The sequence below is a fragment of the Pseudophryne corroboree genome, chromosome 2, assembly GCF_028390025.1.
Source record: "Pseudophryne corroboree isolate aPseCor3 chromosome 2, aPseCor3.hap2, whole genome shotgun sequence".
NCBI classification, from domain to species: domain Eukaryota; kingdom Metazoa; phylum Chordata; class Amphibia; order Anura; family Myobatrachidae; genus Pseudophryne; species Pseudophryne corroboree.
This window is the reverse complement of record NC_086445.1, coordinates 788,416,575-788,436,052: the sequence shown is the minus strand read 5'-3', so window position 1 is coordinate 788,436,052 and position 19,478 is coordinate 788,416,575. Positions and strand designations below refer to the sequence as shown.

The 19,478-nt window shown below is 46.0% G+C and overlaps 1 protein-coding gene across 7 annotated transcripts in view; it reads left to right on the top strand.

Annotated features, from left to right (window-relative positions):
* MID1 (midline 1) overlaps nucleotides 1-19,478 on the top strand; it is a 717,600-nt gene that overhangs the window by 228,060 nt on the left and 470,062 nt on the right. Inside the window, exon 1 of one of the 7 annotated variants that reach the window (XM_063955559.1) lies at nucleotides 5,428-5,486. The exons of the other annotated variants lie outside the window; for them this stretch is intronic. The gene's annotated coding sequence lies outside the window, so the exon portion shown is untranslated. Of the gene's footprint in view, nucleotides 1-5,427; nucleotides 5,487-19,478 lie in introns of those variants that run through there. 7 annotated transcript variants of the gene reach the window in all.

Sequence of the window (19,478 nt, the reverse complement as noted above, 5' to 3'; positions counted from 1 at the left end):
ATTATGTCTCTCCTGCCAGCACCCTCCTGTGTCACTCCAGCCAGCACCCTCCTGTATCACTCCAGTCAGCTCCCCCATTATGTTTCTCCTGCCAGGATCCTTCTGTGTCACTCCAGCCAGCTCCCCATTGTGTCTCTCCTGCCAGGATTCTCCTTTGTCACTCCAGCCAGCTCCCCATTGTGTCTCTCCTGCCAGCACCCTCCTGTGTCACTCCAGCCAGCACCCTCCTGTATCACTCCAGTCAGCTCCCCCATTATGTCTCTCCTGCCAGCATCCTCCTGTGTCACTCCAGCCAGCATCCTCCTGTATCACTCCAGTCAGCTCCCCTATTATGTTTCTCCTACCAGCACCCTCCTGTGTCACTCCAGCCAGCACCCTCCTGTATCACTCCAGGCAGCTCCCCCATTATGTCTCTCCTGCCAGCATCCTCCTGTGTCACTCCAGCCAGCATCCTCCTGTATCACTCCAGTCAGCTCCCCCATTATGTCTCTCCTGCCAGCATCCTCCTGTGTCACTCCAGCCAGCATCCTCCTGTATCACTCCAGTCAGCTCCCCATTGTGTCTCTCCTGCCAGGATTCTCCTTTGTCACTCCAGCCAGCTCCCCATTGTGTCTCTCCTGCCAGCACCCTCTTGTGTCACTCCAGCCAGCACCCTCCTGTATCACTCCAGTCAGCTCCCCCATTATGTCTCTCCTGCCAGCACCCTCCTGTGTCACTCCAGCCAGCACCCTCCTGTATCACTCCAGTCAGCTCCCCCATTATGTCTCTCCTGCCAGCACCCTCCTGTGTCACTCCAGCCAGCACCCTCCTGTATCACTCCAGGCAGCTCCCCCATTATGTCTCTCCTGCCAGCACCCTCCTGTGTCACTCCAGCCAGCATCCTCCTGTATCACTCCAGTCAGCTCCCCTATTATGTTTCTCCTACCAGCACCCTCCTGTGTCACTCCAGCCAGCATCCTCCTGTATCACTCCAGTCAGCTCCCCCATTATGTCTCTCCTGCCAGCATCCTCCTGTGTCACTCCAGCCAGCATCCTCCTGTATCACTCCAGTCAGCTCCCCCATTATGTCTCTCCTGCCAGCACCCTCCTGTGTCACTCCAGCCAGCACCCTCCTGTATCACTCCAGTCAGCTCCCCCATTATGTCTCTCCTGCCAGCATCCTCCTGTGTCACTCCAGCCAGCATCCTCCTGTATCACTCCAGTCAGCTCCCCATTGTGTCTCTCCTGCCAGGATTCTCCTTTGTCACTCCAGCCAGCTCCCCATTGTGTCTCTCCTGCCAGCACCCTCCTGTGTCACTCCAGCCAGCACCCTCCTGTATCACTCCAGTCAGCTCCCCATTGTGTCTCTCCTGCCAGCACCCTCCTGTGTCACTCCAGCCAGCACCCTCCTGTATCACTCCAGTCAGCTCCCCCATTATGTCTCTCCTGCCAGCACCCTCCTGTGTCACTCCAGCCAGCACCCTCCTGTATCACTCCAGGCAGCTCCCCCATTATGTCTCTCCTGCCAGCACCCTCCTGTGTCACTCCAGCCAGCACCCTCCTGTATCACTCCAGGCAGCTCCCCCATTATGTCTCTCCTGCCAGCACCCTCCTGTGTCACTCCAGCCAGCACCCTCCTGTATCACTCCAGGCAGCTCCCCCATTATGTCTCTCCTGCCAGTACCCTCCTGTGTCACTCCAGCCAGCACCCTCCTGTATCACTCCAGTCAGCTCCCCTATTATGTTTCTCCTACCAGCACCCTCCTGTGTCACTCCAGCCAGCTCCCCTATTATGTTTCTCCTACCAGCACCCTCCTGTGTCACTCCAGCCAGCACCCTCCTGTATCACTCCAGTCAGCTCCCCCATTATGTCTCTCCTGCCAGCATCCTCCTGTGTCACTCCAGCCAGCACCCTCCTGTATCACTCCAGTCAGCTCCCCCATTATGTCTCTCCTGCCAGCATCCTCCTGTGTCACTCCAGCCAGCATCCTCCTGTATCATTCCAGTCAGCTCCCCTATTATGTTTCTCCTACCAGCACCCTCCTGTGTCACTCCTGCCAGCACCCTCCTGTATCACTCCAGTCAGCTCCCCCATTATGTCACTCCTGCCAGGATCCTTCTGTGTCACTCCAGCCAGCTCACCCTCATATGTCACTACAGCCCAGTATCTGGCTCCCTCAGTTTTCAGTCGCTGTAGTGCTGCTGTGTGTCTGGTTGGAGTGCACCAGTTTCCAGGATCTGTTGTGGTCAGGTGACTGAGTGTCAGGAGCCACATTTGAATAAAGAAAGAGCCGCATGCGGCTCAAGAGCCACAGGTTGGCCACTGCTACATTAATACATATATATATATATATATATATATATATATATATATATATATCACACCATATTACACAGCACTATACAAAGAAAGTTTAATCATTCCCTGTTAGAGGGGGCCCACACCGCACACACTGCACCCATTTTAATACTTACCTTGCCGAAGTCCAGCGTCGGGCGCTGCGATCGCGGCAGAAATCGCACCCAAAATGGCCACCGCACATGCCCGGTAGCCAAATTGGTCTACGGATCATGGCGAGCACCATGTTTCCAAAGACTTGCGCATACGCAGTAGACTCCGGCACAATGCTGGTGTCTACAGCACCATACAGAGGAGGGGGCCCTCCCGGAGGAGCACACGGGCCCCCTCCTCTGTTGAAACGCACCTGGGCAGAGCCCCAATAGAGCTTGCAGTATACTCAGTATGCAATCTCTACCACACCCATGCAAGCGTATGCATGCACATCCACATGCACACACACCACCAGTTGTGGAACTAGCGAGTGGTGGGACCATGTGGAACAATATATTTTGCGCCCCCCTGCACCCCCACCTACTCCACACAAAAAAACCTCAACATCTTATATTCTATATAATTTGCAGCAAGCTACAATGCTGTTACGGTGAGGTGTGCAGGTGTGCATCTGTATATCTATAGATTGTAAGCTTGCGAGCAGGGCCTTCCTACCTCTATGTCTGTCTGTTTTTTTTTACCCAGTTGTGTTCTATTACCGTTGTTTTAATTGTAAAGCGCAACGGAATATGCTGCGCTATATAAGAAACTGTTAATAAATGAATAAAATAAATATATTCTAACATATTCCTTTGCATGTCAACCTACCCACCCCAATTCATCAAGTCCCTCACTAAGCCCATCAGAGGCTCCTACATAATAGCGGCTGGTGACTGTCACATAAAAAAAGACATGGAAAGAAGGGAGGAATGGGAAAGAACAGAAGGAGAAGGGAGGCACATGGGGAGGGAACAGGCGAAGACAGGAGGAACATGGGGGGGGGGAACAGGGGGAGAGGATTGAAGGAGATGGGAAGAATACTGGAGGGAGATAGGGGAGATGGAAGGAAGATGAGGGAGATGGGAAGAACGGGGAGATTGGAGGAATATGACAGGAACACCATTTCCGACACCTGCAGCCATTGATTTTGACAGCTGCAGGTGTCATTGCCTATTCACCACAGCAGGGACAGCGATGTCCCTAGCTCCAGGCTGCATGTCAGATCTTGCGAGAGTAGCATGCGTACTGGTGCTGGCCGGATAAGAGACACAGACTGTCAGCACTAGTCTGATGCGCCATGTGCCCTAGCAGCGATCGCAGGAGAGGGGAGTTTTCACTCCACCAATTTGGCATCTGAGCTGTTAATACATCTCAGCACTGCTGCTTCCTGCATCGCCTCTGTAAAGAGGTGAACCAGGAAGTGTTGTACCCGCATAATACGTGCAGGTATAAAACATTCACCCCATTGTTCATCTTACCCGTTAATGGGTCATGTGTGCAAATGTGCCGTGATTGTGACTATTCATGCACAGCTGTGACCCATTCATGGGAGCACCTGCACCCATGCCATCCTATGGATTGCGGGTGCATGCACAGTGCCCGGGCACATTAATAGCGGCAAACAAGTTTGCCACGATTAGACTGTAAGCGTATCTTGCCTGTTTTCACACTGCATATACTCCGATCTCAGCATATTCAAATACTGGCATGGCAGAGCCATACGCATTTCAGTTGCATCTCTGTTTACAACTGAAGTGGTGTCACTGGGCTGTAACGGGACATTTGCAGTGTTCAGTGAGGGGGTGTCACTGAACAGAAGCCTCTGCAGTGTTGCGCCTGTTACCAGATGGATATTTTGTACCAGGCATTGTGCTGCTACTATACAGTATATGTGCACACTGATAATGATATGGCTATGGAACCCAGCATACAGAGGGGCAGCCTGCTTACAGAGATGCATAGAGGTTAGCATATTGTCACATGTAATTGCTCAATCAGAGAGATGTTTCAGCCAGCTTGTATGACTATGATAGTAAAGTAAACAAAAGAAAGTAAGCAGAAAACTGCATTTCTATGCTGCCCATTATCAGTGGTGTCTTAGGGATGTGTCTTGTCAGCCACTACACTGAATATTGACCTGGAGCAAGGGGTACTGGCATCCGTTTATTCCTGTATTTATCATTATTATGCTTTGTTGATTACAAACTGTTTAATTCTTATAAAATGTAATTTCTAATCAAAATTTTACTTTCTGTAATGACTGGGGGGGGGTCATTCCATGTTGATCGCACGTAGCAACTTTTTGCTGCTCATGCGATCAACCTGACGCCACCTATGGGGGAGTGTATTTTAGCATAGCAGGGCTGCGATCGCATGTGCAGCTCTGCTATGCTAAAAAAAGTTTCAAGCAAAACAAGACTAGCCCTGTAGCTACTTACCAGTGCAACGGATCCAGCGATGAAGGTCCCGGCTGTGACGTCAGACGTCCGCCCTCCAAACGCATGGACACGCCTGCATTCGACTTGCCACGAAACGGTGAGTAGACACCCCGATCCTCCTTCCCGCTGTCAATCGTCTTGCGATCACGCCTGCGATTGCTTTCATCGGTCTTGGCGTCATTGCCCCACTGGGCAACGACGCGCATGCGCAATGTGAGCACTGCACAGCCGCAGTTCTGACCCGTTTGCACCGCAGCGAAGAACCGCTACATGCGAACGGGTCGGAATGACCCCCTGGGTCATCGTGCCATACAGCAAGCAGAAACTTTATCACCTTCTTTATAAAGGTATATATTTACATGTAAATATGTATACATACATAGAAATAAATAAATATATATATATATATATATAGTTACAATCTTAAATGTACATTCTGTGCATATGGGTCCTCTTTGTAGTTATAGGATTTACATTTCCTAATGGATGAATAAATTGAGGAGATACTGGGACAGGCCCCAGAGACTTGTTTGTCTGCTGCAGTCATTTGGTGTGCCAGTGTGTACTCTGGTTTCCTAGCAAGGGATTAGGGACAGCGTCTTTGTTGGTTGAAGTGGAGAGGAGCTTCTGGAGATGAACTAGATGACAACGGAAGAGAAAGCTGACTCTCTGCGAATTTCACTTGAAGAAAACTATCAGCTTTGTCTTATTTATTTAAATACTCTGACAGAAAACTGGTAAGATACTTTACTTTTCTCTCTTGTGCTGGTAAAACTGAATTATTTGCAATGTATTTATTTTTAGGAGGAAGGAAATGAACTCATCTTTCTGGGCAGCAGGCTCCGCTGTATTGTCTATTAAAGCAGAGAGCTAGATGAGGATGATATGTGACGGTGCATGGTTACATTCATAGCCATTCAGCCAGGGAAGAACCAGACTTGTGTGCCTGACTCCTCCACAACTGAATAGTCCCAGTACCTATGGTTAGGACAGATCTTTAGTTAGCCGTATGTTTTTACATCTGTCATAGCTTGATCAATATCTATATGTATTATTATTATTATTATTATTATTATTATTATATAAGCAGATCATTTCAGTTCAGCAAGCTATGTTTACTTTTTCTTTATTAATTATTTTGTCTGCGTTCCATTGTTTAGTTTATCAGTGATCACAGTAAGAGAAAGTTTTAGTTATTTAATGACAATGGTATTGTATTACGGATTATTCTCTTTATATATAGTACTACTAGTCATTTTGCGTATATAGCGCATTACTTTAATAGTAAACTATACAGATAAAACTGGAATTGACCTTACTTATTATTACATAGGATCATTTTTCTAATAACATGTAAGGGGAAAACATCTTCCTTAATTTTAATATCTGAATGTTGTACAAAGGACTTTTATATACTGATGTGTCTTTGTCATCATGTAATCTATGTTGTGCTAACTTTCCAGTTACTGATCAAGACTTAATATACCGATGTGCATTAAGCTTTTCTGTCTAATTAGGTAGTTATACATAAGTGGCCACCGCCTGCCGCATATATGGGTCCAAATAACTTGCAAACATGATCTGATATTGATCCTATCAGTACATGTATGTACATATACATAGAACCATAGACTTTTGAAGGCAGATAAGAACCACTTGGCCCATCTAGTCTGCCCTAAAAACACTTACATGCACACACTAGGGTTAATTTTTATTTTTATTTTTTTGGGGAGCCACTTAACCTATCGGTATATTTGGATTGTGGGAGTAAACCAGAGTACTGTACCCATAGAAAATCCACACAAGCACGGGGAGAATGTACAAACTCCACACTGTTAGGACTGTGGTGGGAGCCAAACCCATTACCTCAGTGCTATGAGGCAGTGATGTTAACCATTACACCAACCGTACTGCATACTCTGTGGTCATTACCCATCCTTGCCAGTGGTATTCCAGTCATGTGCATTGACCATTCTGACAGAGTGGTAGGGTGAAACAGCTGGATTAGACCGTGTGGGAAGCCTTCAGGCAGTATGTCACAGACTGGCAGAGCAAGGTGGAAATAGACGTTTTACAACATCTAGCTTTTTTTATTTTTACAACCTTTATAACTAAATAGCTGCACTCATTAAAATGATATTTGGCAAATTTCTCAATTATATGTCTTGTTCTCTTGCTATCTAGTGGTTCCTGATTTAAAAATATATTATTCAGTGAATGAGTGGACTTTATGATTCATATTGCCTATTGACAGTAGTATTACTCTTAAAATGCTCACTATATGGAGTAGTATACACATCAAAGTTTCACTTTATTAACACTGAAAGATGTAGAACTTATTTTTGCCTGTAATCTATTTTATAATGCAGCAAGGCATCTGTCTAACAGATGCGCATTAGAGAGCTGTGGGGAGGCACCACCAACTACCTCTCCTAACAGCTCTCACTGGCTGCATGCTATAGGCTACACAGACATAGTCAGTGCCTGGAGCAGATGGCTCCCTCCAGCACAGCTCAATGGGGTGGAGGGAAAATTTGGTGTTTATGAGTAGGGGGGAAAAGGGCAGTCTTAGCAGTCAGCCAGGGGAGCTCTATGGAAATTGTGCCATGGGGCCCCCATTGGTATAGCTACGCATCTGATGAGAGGCACAGAGGTTGGAATGTGGGGTAGGAAAACACCTGTCAGCAAGTGGAACTGGAGCTCCCCCTGCATCATCTCAATACTCCCCCAGCTGCAACACCTCGCATAGCCCCACCCACAGAGACAGATGGCCCCACCCACAGAGACAGAAGTCAGAGAGAGTGAGATGGGTGGTGGTGGGGTACACAGATGAGAGAGATGGGGGGGTTACAGAAAGAAACACTGGAGGCAACATAAGGCTGGAGAGACACAGGCGGTGGTCTGAAGCTGGAGGCACAGATTGGCATGAGGCTGGGGTGAAACAGGGGTAGTATGCGGCTGGATTAATACCTGGGGGGGTTATGAAGACTCATCAGTGGTATGAGGCTGGAGGCACATGCGGGGCAAGAGGATGGAGACAAAAAGGAGGGGCTTGAGCCTGAAGAGAACATTGAGGGATAGGGCTAGTGAGACACAGGAGTGATAAGTCTTAATGGTGGCCATATTGGTCAAGCTATAATTGGGCACAACTTTATGAGCTTTATAGGCATTCTTTCATCTCTTTCAGGATGCTATGTTGCTGATAACACAAGAGATAACGTTCATTCTAACACTTCCTACAGCATATTAGAGAGACAGCTTTTGCAGTTGTTCCTCTTAAGATAATGTACACCATATTGTAAATTCTCAGGATATTATATTATCAAACAGAGGCTGCAGACTCGATGCTTTTACACAGGTCTTATTTTTAATGTCTATTATCAGTAATTATTGTACGGAGTGCCTTTTTCCTCCTAAGAGACAAGTTTTTCCCAATCAACACTGCTTTTATTAGTGATAACATTTGTACAAATACTGTTTACCACAGTTTATATTAGTATGACTTATGCTGATTATTATAATGTAAAAAAGGGGCTTATAATGTACCATTCTAATTTATTGTTGGATTTATATGCTCTGAGATGCTTGCATAATGTACACATATGTTTGTAGAGTTGGAACTTAAAATTTATGGGTGTAGTAGGGTATACCGGCGGCCGGGCTCCCGGCGGCCAGCATACCGGCGCCGGAATCCCAACTGCCGGCATACCGACAGCTGGGCGAGCGCAAATGAGCTCCTTGCGGGGTCGCTGCACTCCCCATCCTGCGGGCGAAGATGTATGTTTTAAATAAAACTTGTGTACAACTTGGGACAGACTCGGGGTGTGAAGCAGCCTACACACAACAAGGGGCGTGGCACAGCTGAGGGTGTGTGACATGAGTCAGTGAGGCCAGGCCTAGGCGCACGCCTCTACCTATCAGTATGCCGACTATTGCCGGACAGGTGGGTGGGCGGGCGGGCGAACGGAGAGCCAGTAAGCTGTGCTGGTAGCTCAGCCTCACTCTCTGTGTGGCTGGCCCAGGTCATCAGGCCATTGACCCTTCTGATATGTGTCAGAGGTGTCAAATGGTCAGTCTGGCACTGTATTCAAATGCATTTCATCAAAGCAGCATATTTATATATTGGTGTGCTGTCACATGGATAGTTCTGTTATAATTCTTTTAAACAAATTACCAGTTCTTTGTTAGACTCAAAGTTATTGGCAGAAAAATAAAAAAATCTTTCTTGATTTTGTAATAATAATAGACTGGTCTAACTTTGCACTCCGTATGGTATCTGTAATACATTGTATCCCTGGGGTACGGAAGATAATAACACTTCAAGTGACCACTGAAAGAGAACAAAGAGAGACATCATTTATCATGTAGTTTCTGAGACAGATAATTTGATGGGGGATATTTTATTTTGACTGGAGGCCTTGAGGCAAAGGGTATAATTTTGAAATATACTGTAATCATGTGGAAATGTAATTTGAATTTGGAAGGCAGACAAAAAAATGTGAAGCACTGACAAAGATATTGCTTATCATTGTGTGACTGAATGGGGTGATGTGCTGCTTTTTGGTACCCTGTAAACTCTTTTTTATCCTTTATATATTTATAGCCAACATGTTACACAGCACTTTAGAGTCAGAGTATGATTTGTTCATTCACAGATTACAGAGAGCATATTTTTGGACAGTACTTTATATTGTTATTTTCCAAATTCTACTTTCCTTAACTATCTCCCTGTCATTCTCAATGATAGCATTTCTATTCATTTGCTCCATGATGACGTGTTTATTCCTCCGTGGAGGCTATAAGCGCACTTAGGATATTGCATATACCAACCTTGTGTCTGCCCTTTGGACTCTGGTCTTGCAGGCCAAATCCCCAGGCTTTTATATTCTGAGCTCTATCACACATAAGTAAAACTGGCAGTGGGGCTTTTGTGGGAAGACAAAGAAACATCAGCAGCTGGAAAGTAAAGTAATAACAATTGCTGTCACTATGTAAACACTGCGCCTGGACAGAATCATCAGAGGCCTATTCTTTATGCTCCTACGGTAACTTAGATTTTCTCTGCGATATAATCATACTTGACTATTCCGGAAGACTTCAGAATGTCACTTCCTTTTCCCAGACACCCGAGAAAGCAAGTAATCACCCCAGACCCAACTCAGTTCATTCACAGTAGTATACATCATCTTGGCCTTGCTGCATAATACAGTCGAATTGCGTAGCCACTCCCCCTGCATTTGTCACTTGAACTCAACTAGAAAATGAATGTCACCAATCTTTTAGTCTTTCAACAAAACAGTTTTTCTTTGATCAATATCTTTAAACCATTTTTAAAATCTTTTTTTACACACACACACACACACACACACACACACACACACACACACACACACACACACATATATATATTAAATTTATTACATTATTATTATTATTATTATTATTCTTTTTTAATAAATGAAATTGAAAGCATAAGTCTAGTCCAGACTCTCCTTTGCATATCCTTCCAGACGAGCGGCTTGTTCTCCCTGGGCAGGGCCGGACTGGCCCACAGGGGATACCATGGTGGGCCCCACAGCCCGAGGCACCACTCTCTCCCTAGGGATCAGGTTCTAGAGTGTGCACTAATTATATATTATACATATGCTGCATTACACTGAACAGGACTATACTGTATTTTCTACAGTGCATTGCTTTTATGAATCTGGTACATTTTATGGATGGACCAGCAGTATTTACTAAATACATTTATCAAGGAACCCAGACTATGCACTCTCTGATGGTTAGCCAAGCATCTATAGGAGCTGGCCATACACCTAAGCATGGGCCCCTGCCACTGCAGTTCCCCCGGTGGACCCACAGTCCGACACTGTCTCTGGACCACTGAGGCAGCTACAGTATATGTCATTCTGTGTCTCTGCAAGATTTTAATGATAGACTGTGACCATATACTGTAGATTCTAAGTTATAGAACAAGACTATTTTCACAATTTAAGAATATGTACAGGAAAAGAAACAAATAGAGTTTAGTGTTTTAGACATCTTTTTAATTTTTTTGCAGCCCTAAAACTCATCAGAAACCAAATTAAAATGTGTATATAATTTTTTTTTATAATCTAGTAGGGCATTTATAGGGGTATATTCAATTGAAGTCGGATCCATTCCGACATTCATTTGTCGGAATGGATCCGACCTGGGCTATTCAATGTCATCTCAATTCGACTTTTTAAAAAGTCGAATTGAGATGCAGGAGCTAGACGGGGGAAGAGCCGCGGGCAGACTGGGGAGAGCAGCGCTACAGCAGCGGCTATATAGTCGCTGCTGTAGCGCTGCTCTCCCCAGTCTGCCGGTGGCTCTCCCCCGTCTCCTCCCCCCACCCTGTCTCTCTGCCTCACAGTCATCCACGCATCACAGCCGCCGCTCATGGCAGCGTCTACCCGGCTCCAGCAAGCGAGGTCTCGCTTGCTGGGGCCGGGTGGACGCTGCTGTGAGCGGCGGCTGTGACATCCTCCAGTGCTGCTCACCCCATCTCCGGCGCTGCCCGTCTCCTGCCCTGCCCGTCGGGGGTCTGGCTGCTCGCGGCTCCCCGACTCCGGTGCTGCCTGTCTCAAGCACTGCCCGCCGGGGGTCTGGCTGCCCACGGCTCTCCCATCTCCGGCGCTGCTCTCCCCGTCTCCAGCACTGGCCGCCGGGTGGTCTGGCTGCCCGCAGCTCCCCCGTCTCCCCGCGACTCTCCCCCCTCTCTCCTCCACTAAGGTCCCTAATCTCATGTCGGACTGAGATGGTCGGAAATGGGGCCAAATCCTGTCGAATTTGGCCCCGTTTCCCTCAAAAGTACGTGAATCGGCAGCTACACCGCTGATTCACGTACTATTCGACAAGTCGAATTCCCAGACTTGTCGAATAAAAACAGCTGGGATTGAATAGGTCGAATCACGATTCGACCTTAAAAAGTCGAAAACTGACGTCTTTTCGACAGATGGCAGCTTTCGACACCAATTGAATATACCTCATAGTCTCCTCACTGGTCTTCCCAAGGGTGTAGTATGGTATGCCGGCGGCCGGGCTCCCGGCGTCCAGCATACCGGCGCCGGAAGCCCGACCGCCGGCATACCGACAGCGTGGCAAGCGCAAATTATCCCCTTGCGGGCTCGCTGCGCTTGCCATGCTGCAGGCACGGTGGCGCGCTAAGCGTGCCACGCTATTTATTCTCCCTTCAGGGGGGTTGTGGATCCCCACGAGGGAGAAAAACTGTCGGTATGCTGGCTGTTGGGATTCCGGCGCCGGTATACTGTGCGCCGGGATCCCGACAGTCGGCAACCTGAAGAACACCCCTTCCCAAACATAGGCTCTCACCACTACAATCCATTTTAAAAGCAGCTGCGAGGCTAATCTTCCTCGCTAGATGTTCTTCTTCTGCTGATCCGCTCTGTCAGTTCCTCCATTGGTTACGGGTATTCTACCATGTTAAATATAAGATACTTTTACTTACATACAAGGCTATTAACCAAACTGCACCATCATACATCTCTCCTCTCATCTCAAAATATCTCCCTACCAGACCACTCCGCTCTGCACACGATCTACGTCTCTCATCCACATGTATTACCTATTCCCACTCAAAATTACAGGACTTTATCCGGGCTTCACCCACTCTGTGGAATGCCCTCCCACGCACAATAAGACTCACCTCTAGTCTGCAAACCTTTAAACTTTCTCTGAAATCTCATCTCTACAGACAAGCCTACCAAATTCCAGACCCACCCACATAACCTTAAATGCTTCCCTATCCTCTCTGTACAGTCCACATAACCTCACATATTTTGTCTTCCAACATTGCTGGGTGACATATCATACAACCCATTAAGAACCTAGCAATCTGGTGGACCATTATGCAATAGGTAGCACCTATTCCTTGTGTATCAATGCCTATTTACCTATAGATTGTAAGCTTGAGAGCAGGGCCTTCCTACCTCTATGTCTGTCTATTTTTACCCAGTTTTGTTCTATAACTGTTGTTCTAATTGTAAAGTGCAACGGAATATACTGCGCAATATAAGAAACTGCTAATAATAATAATATTAAAATATATGGTATGCTTACATAGCCCTAGGCTATAGGCATGACTGCCTACAATTTTGATTTTGGATCCACATTATTAAATTCCCAATATGACTTACTAATCGTATTTTTGTTTATCTATAATCATAAAATCATCACACACAGCAGCTTCAGTTTAGAATATTAAAGACAGTTAAACGCATATCTAATAATACTCCTCTGTTTACAACTGCTGCTCTTTCACAAAATTGGCCATTTGTGGGTATTAAAAATATAAGGTGGACAGTAGTTGCTACATTTATGTATTTATTTATTTATTTATGTATTTATTAACAGTCACTTTTATATACCACCAGCATATTCCATTGTGCTTTACAATTGGGAACAAACAGTTATAAAATAAAACTAGGAGATAATAGACAGACAAAGAGGTAAGAGGAACCTGCTCTTAAATTTATAATCTATAGGGATATAGCCATTGATACACAAGGATAAGTGCTAGATATTGCATGTTGGTCCAGCCAGATTCTTGGTTGGCTGTATAATCCAGTCACACAGCAATGCTGGCCTAGAGTCAGTGGGATGTGAAAGTGAGAAGTAACACAAAGTATGTCATGTCATGTATAGAGGGGATATAATGGGTAGGATTTTTTATGGAGGTTATGTAGGTGGTTCTGGAATTTGATAAGCCTGAAGAGGTCAGTGTCAATCTTGACAATTTGGAGAGTAAAGTCTTATGGTACATGGAAGGACATTCCGCTGTGAATGGGAGCAGGTAATGTGTGCAGAAGAGAGGCAATGCGTGTGGATGCTATTGTATTTATGGTGACTAAACTTATTCTGTAAATCTGTTCTTCTATCTCAACTTCATATACTTTAACAGCAATTGAGAAATCACCCTAAGCTGGAATGCAAACACTATGTGTATTAAATGAAATGTACAATTTGTCGAAGTTAGGCTGTGGTAATCAGGGCTGTAAGGAGGGCAGTGGCGGCTGCACAGGGCGGAACATGCCCTGCTCACCTGACGGCAGCTGCCTGCCCTCCTTTGTCTCCAGGCTCCTGCACTGTGGGAAATACTGTATGTCATGACATCTCTTACAGTGCTGTGCGAGGCGCTGGGGAAGCTGTAGTGCCGCATGGAACGTTCTCTCAGAATATTGCTAGCACTTCGGAGGTGCTGTAATGGTGTCCCCGCACACCTACCCTCTGGGGGCACTCGTTTATGATGGCCACACAAATACGCTCAAGGGTATGGGGGCGGGGGGGATAGGTGCAGCAGAACAGGGTGCATTGCTGGCAGTAACTTTAATCATGAAATGTTGGATACCAAAATTTACCAGTTTTGGGATCCTCTGGAAGCCAAGGTGAAAATGTTGCTCCTCTGGGAGTGCTTTCTCTCTGTCACAGGCAACCTAACGCTGTCAGTGAAAGGAGAATGTTATATACGCATGCATGGTTAATGTCTGTGTGGGCTCAAGGTGATTTGACCTGGTGGGAATCCATTAAAACTTCTCCAACCCTCTGAGGTGGCATTATCTTGCATCAAAGATCTTAGAATTTTCCCTGTGTGGTAAATTCACTGAGACCATGTAAGTTGCCGGAGAAATCAGTGATTTCTCAGTGGTTAACCTCTTGTTATGTAGACATTCTCCTGTGTTTCATTGCAAGAGATTTGGTTTATCTACGCTTCATAAATAGCCCTCTGTATCCTCATACTGTGGGTGGATGCAGTGCCAGATTAACAATGGGGCGGATGGAGCTACAGCTCCAAGTCTCCACATAAAAATGGGCCCAGCATCGCAACAGTATTAAAATTGTATTTTTGGGTTTCTCACAAAACTCTGCAAAATTTCTATTTATATGTAATATGTGAGACAGTGGGTCTGATAGTGTTGGGGGGGTGTATACCACATGCCACTGACCACACCCACACAGCACTGACCACACCCACACAGCACTGGTCACAGTTCCGTACAACTATCTACCATACTCAATGGTATTAATGCTGCTATATTGCATTTTAATGTTGCTACAGTGGACCCCATTGTTGTAAATTACAGCATACTTGCTTGCTTTGGGTACATTGCCTTAGTGCATTGCAACAATTCTCCAAATGTTTCTTGCATTCATTGCATAAAATGCAAGTTAAATACTTCACAGTCAGTTGAGTTACTTTACGTCATAGATCTTCCAAATGCAAGTAAACAGTGCTACTCAGCAATTGTACAACATATGTGTTTGCATTTGGATACAGTTTCATTTGCTTTTTAAAACTCAAATCAAATGTTTAGAGAAAATTTGCAGACCCATGTTGTGTTTGTTGCTGGAATGACCTTTTTGTTTTATTTCATTTTATTTATTTATTTATTTATTAACAGTCACTTTTATACACCACCAGCATATTCCATTGTGCTTTACAATTGGGAACAAACAGTTATAAAATAAAACTAGGTGATAATAGATATTGAGAAATCACCCTTAGCTGGAATGCAAACACTATTTGCATTAAATTAAATTTACAATCTGTCGAAGTTAGGCCGTGATAACCAGGGCTGTAAGAAGGGCAGTGCGGCTGCACAGGGCAGAACATGCCCTGTTCACCCGATGGCCGCTGCCTGCCTACATTGCGACAATTCTCCAAATGTTTCTTGCATTCATTGCGTAAAACGAAAGGTAAATACTTCACAGTCAGTTGAGTTACACCATTGAGAATGTGTGTGTGTGTAGGTGTGTATGTGTTTAGGGGTGTCCAAATGTTTTTAGGTTGGGGGGGTATAACCTGAGTTTGGTGCCCCTAGCTTCCCAACACACTGTGTCAGTGAGTGAGATCAGGCCCGGTGGAGGGCACGGGATCTCATTAATAGTTCAGATACATTGAAGTCTTCCCCCCCCCACACACACACACATATTTGTCACTGTGTAACACCCCCCCCCCCCGTGTTCTATCACTATAACACCCCCCCCATGTTCTATCACTATGTCACCCCCCGTGTTCTGTCACTGTGTCACCCCCCCCCCCACCCATGTTCTGTCACCGTGTCACCCCCGGTGTTCTGTCACTGTGTCACCCCCCCGGGTTCTGTCACTGTGTCACCCAAATGTGTTCTGTCTCCGTGTCATCCCCCGTGTTCTTTCACTGTGTTATCCCCCCATGTTCTATCACTATGTCATCACCCCCGTGTTCTGTCACTGTATCCCCCCCCCCACCCGTTTTCTGTCACTGTGTCACCCCGTCCGTGATCTGTCACTGTGTCACCCCCATGTGTTCTGTCACCGTGTCATCCCCCCGTGTTCTGTCACTGTGTCGACCCCCCCATGTTCTATCACTATGTCACCCCCCTGTGTTCTGTCACTGTGTCACCCCCCCACGTGTTCTGTCACTATGTCATCACCCCCGTGTTCTGTCACTGTCTCACCCCCATGTTCTGTCACTGTCACCCCCCATGTTTTGTCACTGTGTCACCCCCTCACCCGTGTTCTGTCACTGTGTCACCTCCCCACCCGTGTTCTGTCACTATGTCGCACAACCCCCCCCCCATGTTCTGTCACTGTTACCCCCTCATCATCTGTCACTCTGTCACACCCCCTCTGTGTTCTGTACCAGTCACTGTGTCATCCAGTTATTGTGTAAACCCTACCACCGTGTTCTCTCCCAGGCACTGTGCCCCCCTCCCCTGCAAAACCCTGCACGGTGCCAAACTAGCGCTGTGCCATCAGTGCCTGATGCACAGCGCATATGCACTTTGAGCGCAGAACTGCTGGCAGCAGCCTCAACACTATGGGGGTGATTCAGCATAAATCGCAATGTTGCTGAAATCTCTGTTGAGCGATTTCAGCATCTGTGCGCATGTGTTCACGCAGGTGCGTGCATGTGCAAGGTCTTAAACTGCGTCTTCACGCATGTCAGTGTAAAGGGTTGTAGTTGTGCAATTTTTTGTACAACTACAACCCATGATGAATTAGGCCCTATGTGTGTCCGTCTGCCGCATGGTCCTGTAGCTGTAGTACCCAGCTACTTGTGACACAGCCAGGTAGCCAGGCAGAGCTGCAGATTCCCATCCTTCATTACAGTCCGCCCCTCCTGGCTGGTGCTTCGGAGCAAAACGTAAGAATAATTACAGACAGACACACAAACACACATAGGTAAAGGGAGCTTTACCTGGATGTGTGACACGGACCCTACCTGCTGTAATATGTAAAGGGGACTCTATCTGGAGCAATGTGTAAAAGGGACTCTATCTGGAGTAATGCATAATGTGTAAAAGAGGTCTCGACCTAGAGTTATGTGTAATGTGCCAAAGAGGTCTCTACATGGTGTAATGTGTAAAAGAGAGCTCTACTTTGCGTAATGTATAAAAGAGGTATCAACCTGGAGTAATGCGTAATGTGTAAAAGAGGTCTCTACCTGGAGTAATGTGTAATGTGTAAAAGAGGTCTCTACATGGTGTAATGTGTAAAAGAGGTCTCTACCTGGAGTAATGTGTAATGTGTAAAAGAGGTCTCTACCTGGAGTCATGTGTAATGTGTAAAAGAGGTCTCTACCTGGATTAATGTGTAATGTATAAAAGGGACTCTACCTGGAGCAATGTACTACAGTGTGGCGTAATTTGAATAATGGAGACTACTGTGCGGCATAATATGAATTGGTATTATATTGTGACCATGCCCCTTCCCCATGAATCCATGTCCCTATATTTTTGCTGCACACATTTGGCACCCACTATTCCTGTTTTAAATATGAGTGGGGACGGGGACACCAGTTCTCTTCTGGCACAGGGCGCCAAAATGTCTAGCTCTGACCCTGCAGCCTGTTAAATGCATCTTCCCCATAAATCTGCTCTGCTTACATGATCCAGTAGACCACCAGCAGCTGCAGACACTTCTGTTTCTGTGGTGTGCTAAGGTCTCCTACTGCCAGTCTCCTGCTGGTCACTGATGATCAGAGCGGGTACAGGTGCCTCATCCTTCCCCCCTCCAGGCCGCTTGGGTCAACCTGCCTCTCAGACACTGGCACCGCGCGGAAGCGATGCCTGGCATGCGCTGTCCCTTCAGCACACGCTGTTCCTTTGTGGAATATGGGAGGGCACAAATTTATAGTTTGCAGGGGGCCTCCGAACACCCTAGAACCGGCCCTGGCGTTTGCATTTGGCTACAGTTTAATTTGCTTTTTTAAACCCAAATCAAATGTGTACAGAAAATTTACAGACCCACGTTATGTTTGTTGCTGGAATGACCACTTTGTTTTGCTTAGTTTGTCTGTTATTTCCGAGTGCACAATCTGTGTTGATGTTTCAGTCGATAATCTGCTAAGTGGTGCAATGTGGCCACCAGGCCATGCAGAAATAGCTCTATCAAGATGCTCTACTGTATTCTGTTACATTGTTCTGGGCAGAAACACTTTTCATTTGTACTCAGCTGGAATTACACTAAGAAATATTGATCTCAAAGTGACAGAACAATATGTCTAATTAGAATGTTCTGTGAAGAGCATATAGTGCTGAAGATAAGTAAAATGCTGGATTAGCATCTATTGAAAGAAAGCTTTGTCAGTATTACAGCACATCTGTCTAACTGGAAGTCATATGTCCAGTAACATCTGCCTTCATTTCTTGTAGTTATTTGACAATATAATATTATTATTATTATTATTATTATTATTATTATTATGGTCAGATAAAGAACAGAGCATCATGGGAAATGGCTAAGTAGCTGCTGGCTATTTCTCTTCATGTCAGAGGGCCTAATTCGGAGATGTACGCAAACCTGATGGTGGGACACCTGTGCATGTGCAGAACGGGTCCTGCATTGTCACATGCAATGCCCCCTAAGCAGCAGCCTGATGGACAGGCTGCATCCATTTGGGTGGCAGGGTGTGGGCCTAGCTGCACAGTGTTCCAGCAAAAGAGGCCATGTTGCCCCCTTTTTCTGGGAGTGCCGAGGCCTGGGTCTGCATCTTCCTCTGGGTTACTCAGATGGCCTATGGTCTCGCAGATGATCTGATGCTGTGTCTTAGGACACAGCACTCATATCTGATATGCCAGCAGGAGGCGTTTGTTCCCCTTAGATGTCTCCTGCACTAGCAAATTTTCACATCGCTGCTGCATCCAAAGATAGAATACAGTACAATAGAAAACAATACAACACAACACAACACAGAAATGTACTAATATTCATGTGTGGAGTATCATTGCTCAAAAGTAACAGTAGTTAACAAACAGCAAAGAAAAAATGTAAGTCATGTGTATAAGAGCAACAGCAGACAGGGTTGTCCCCTACACAAGTGTGTGTGCCCCCAGCACATGCCTATTCTCACTGCCTAATCTGTACCTCCCTCCTGGGGGCCCTGGGCCACTGATGACTGTTAGTCTATGTAAAGCCCCGATCAATCAGCCTTTTTGTTGAGCAGCTCCCTAAAATCTACCGTACCAGGTTGATTTTGACATGTAAATGATTACCACAAAAAAACAGGAGAACTCATACCCTGTTACATTCCCCCATAGTCTTCATTTGCACTGTGTATTCTCACACACAAACACAGCCATTTAAGAGGCAGTATTGGGTTAATATGGGGGTTCAACATTTAGTATGGGCTGTTCAGACAAAAATATCCTATGGGGACCTGGACATCAGCGAAAATAACCTAGTATATAAGGCAGGAGAGAGTG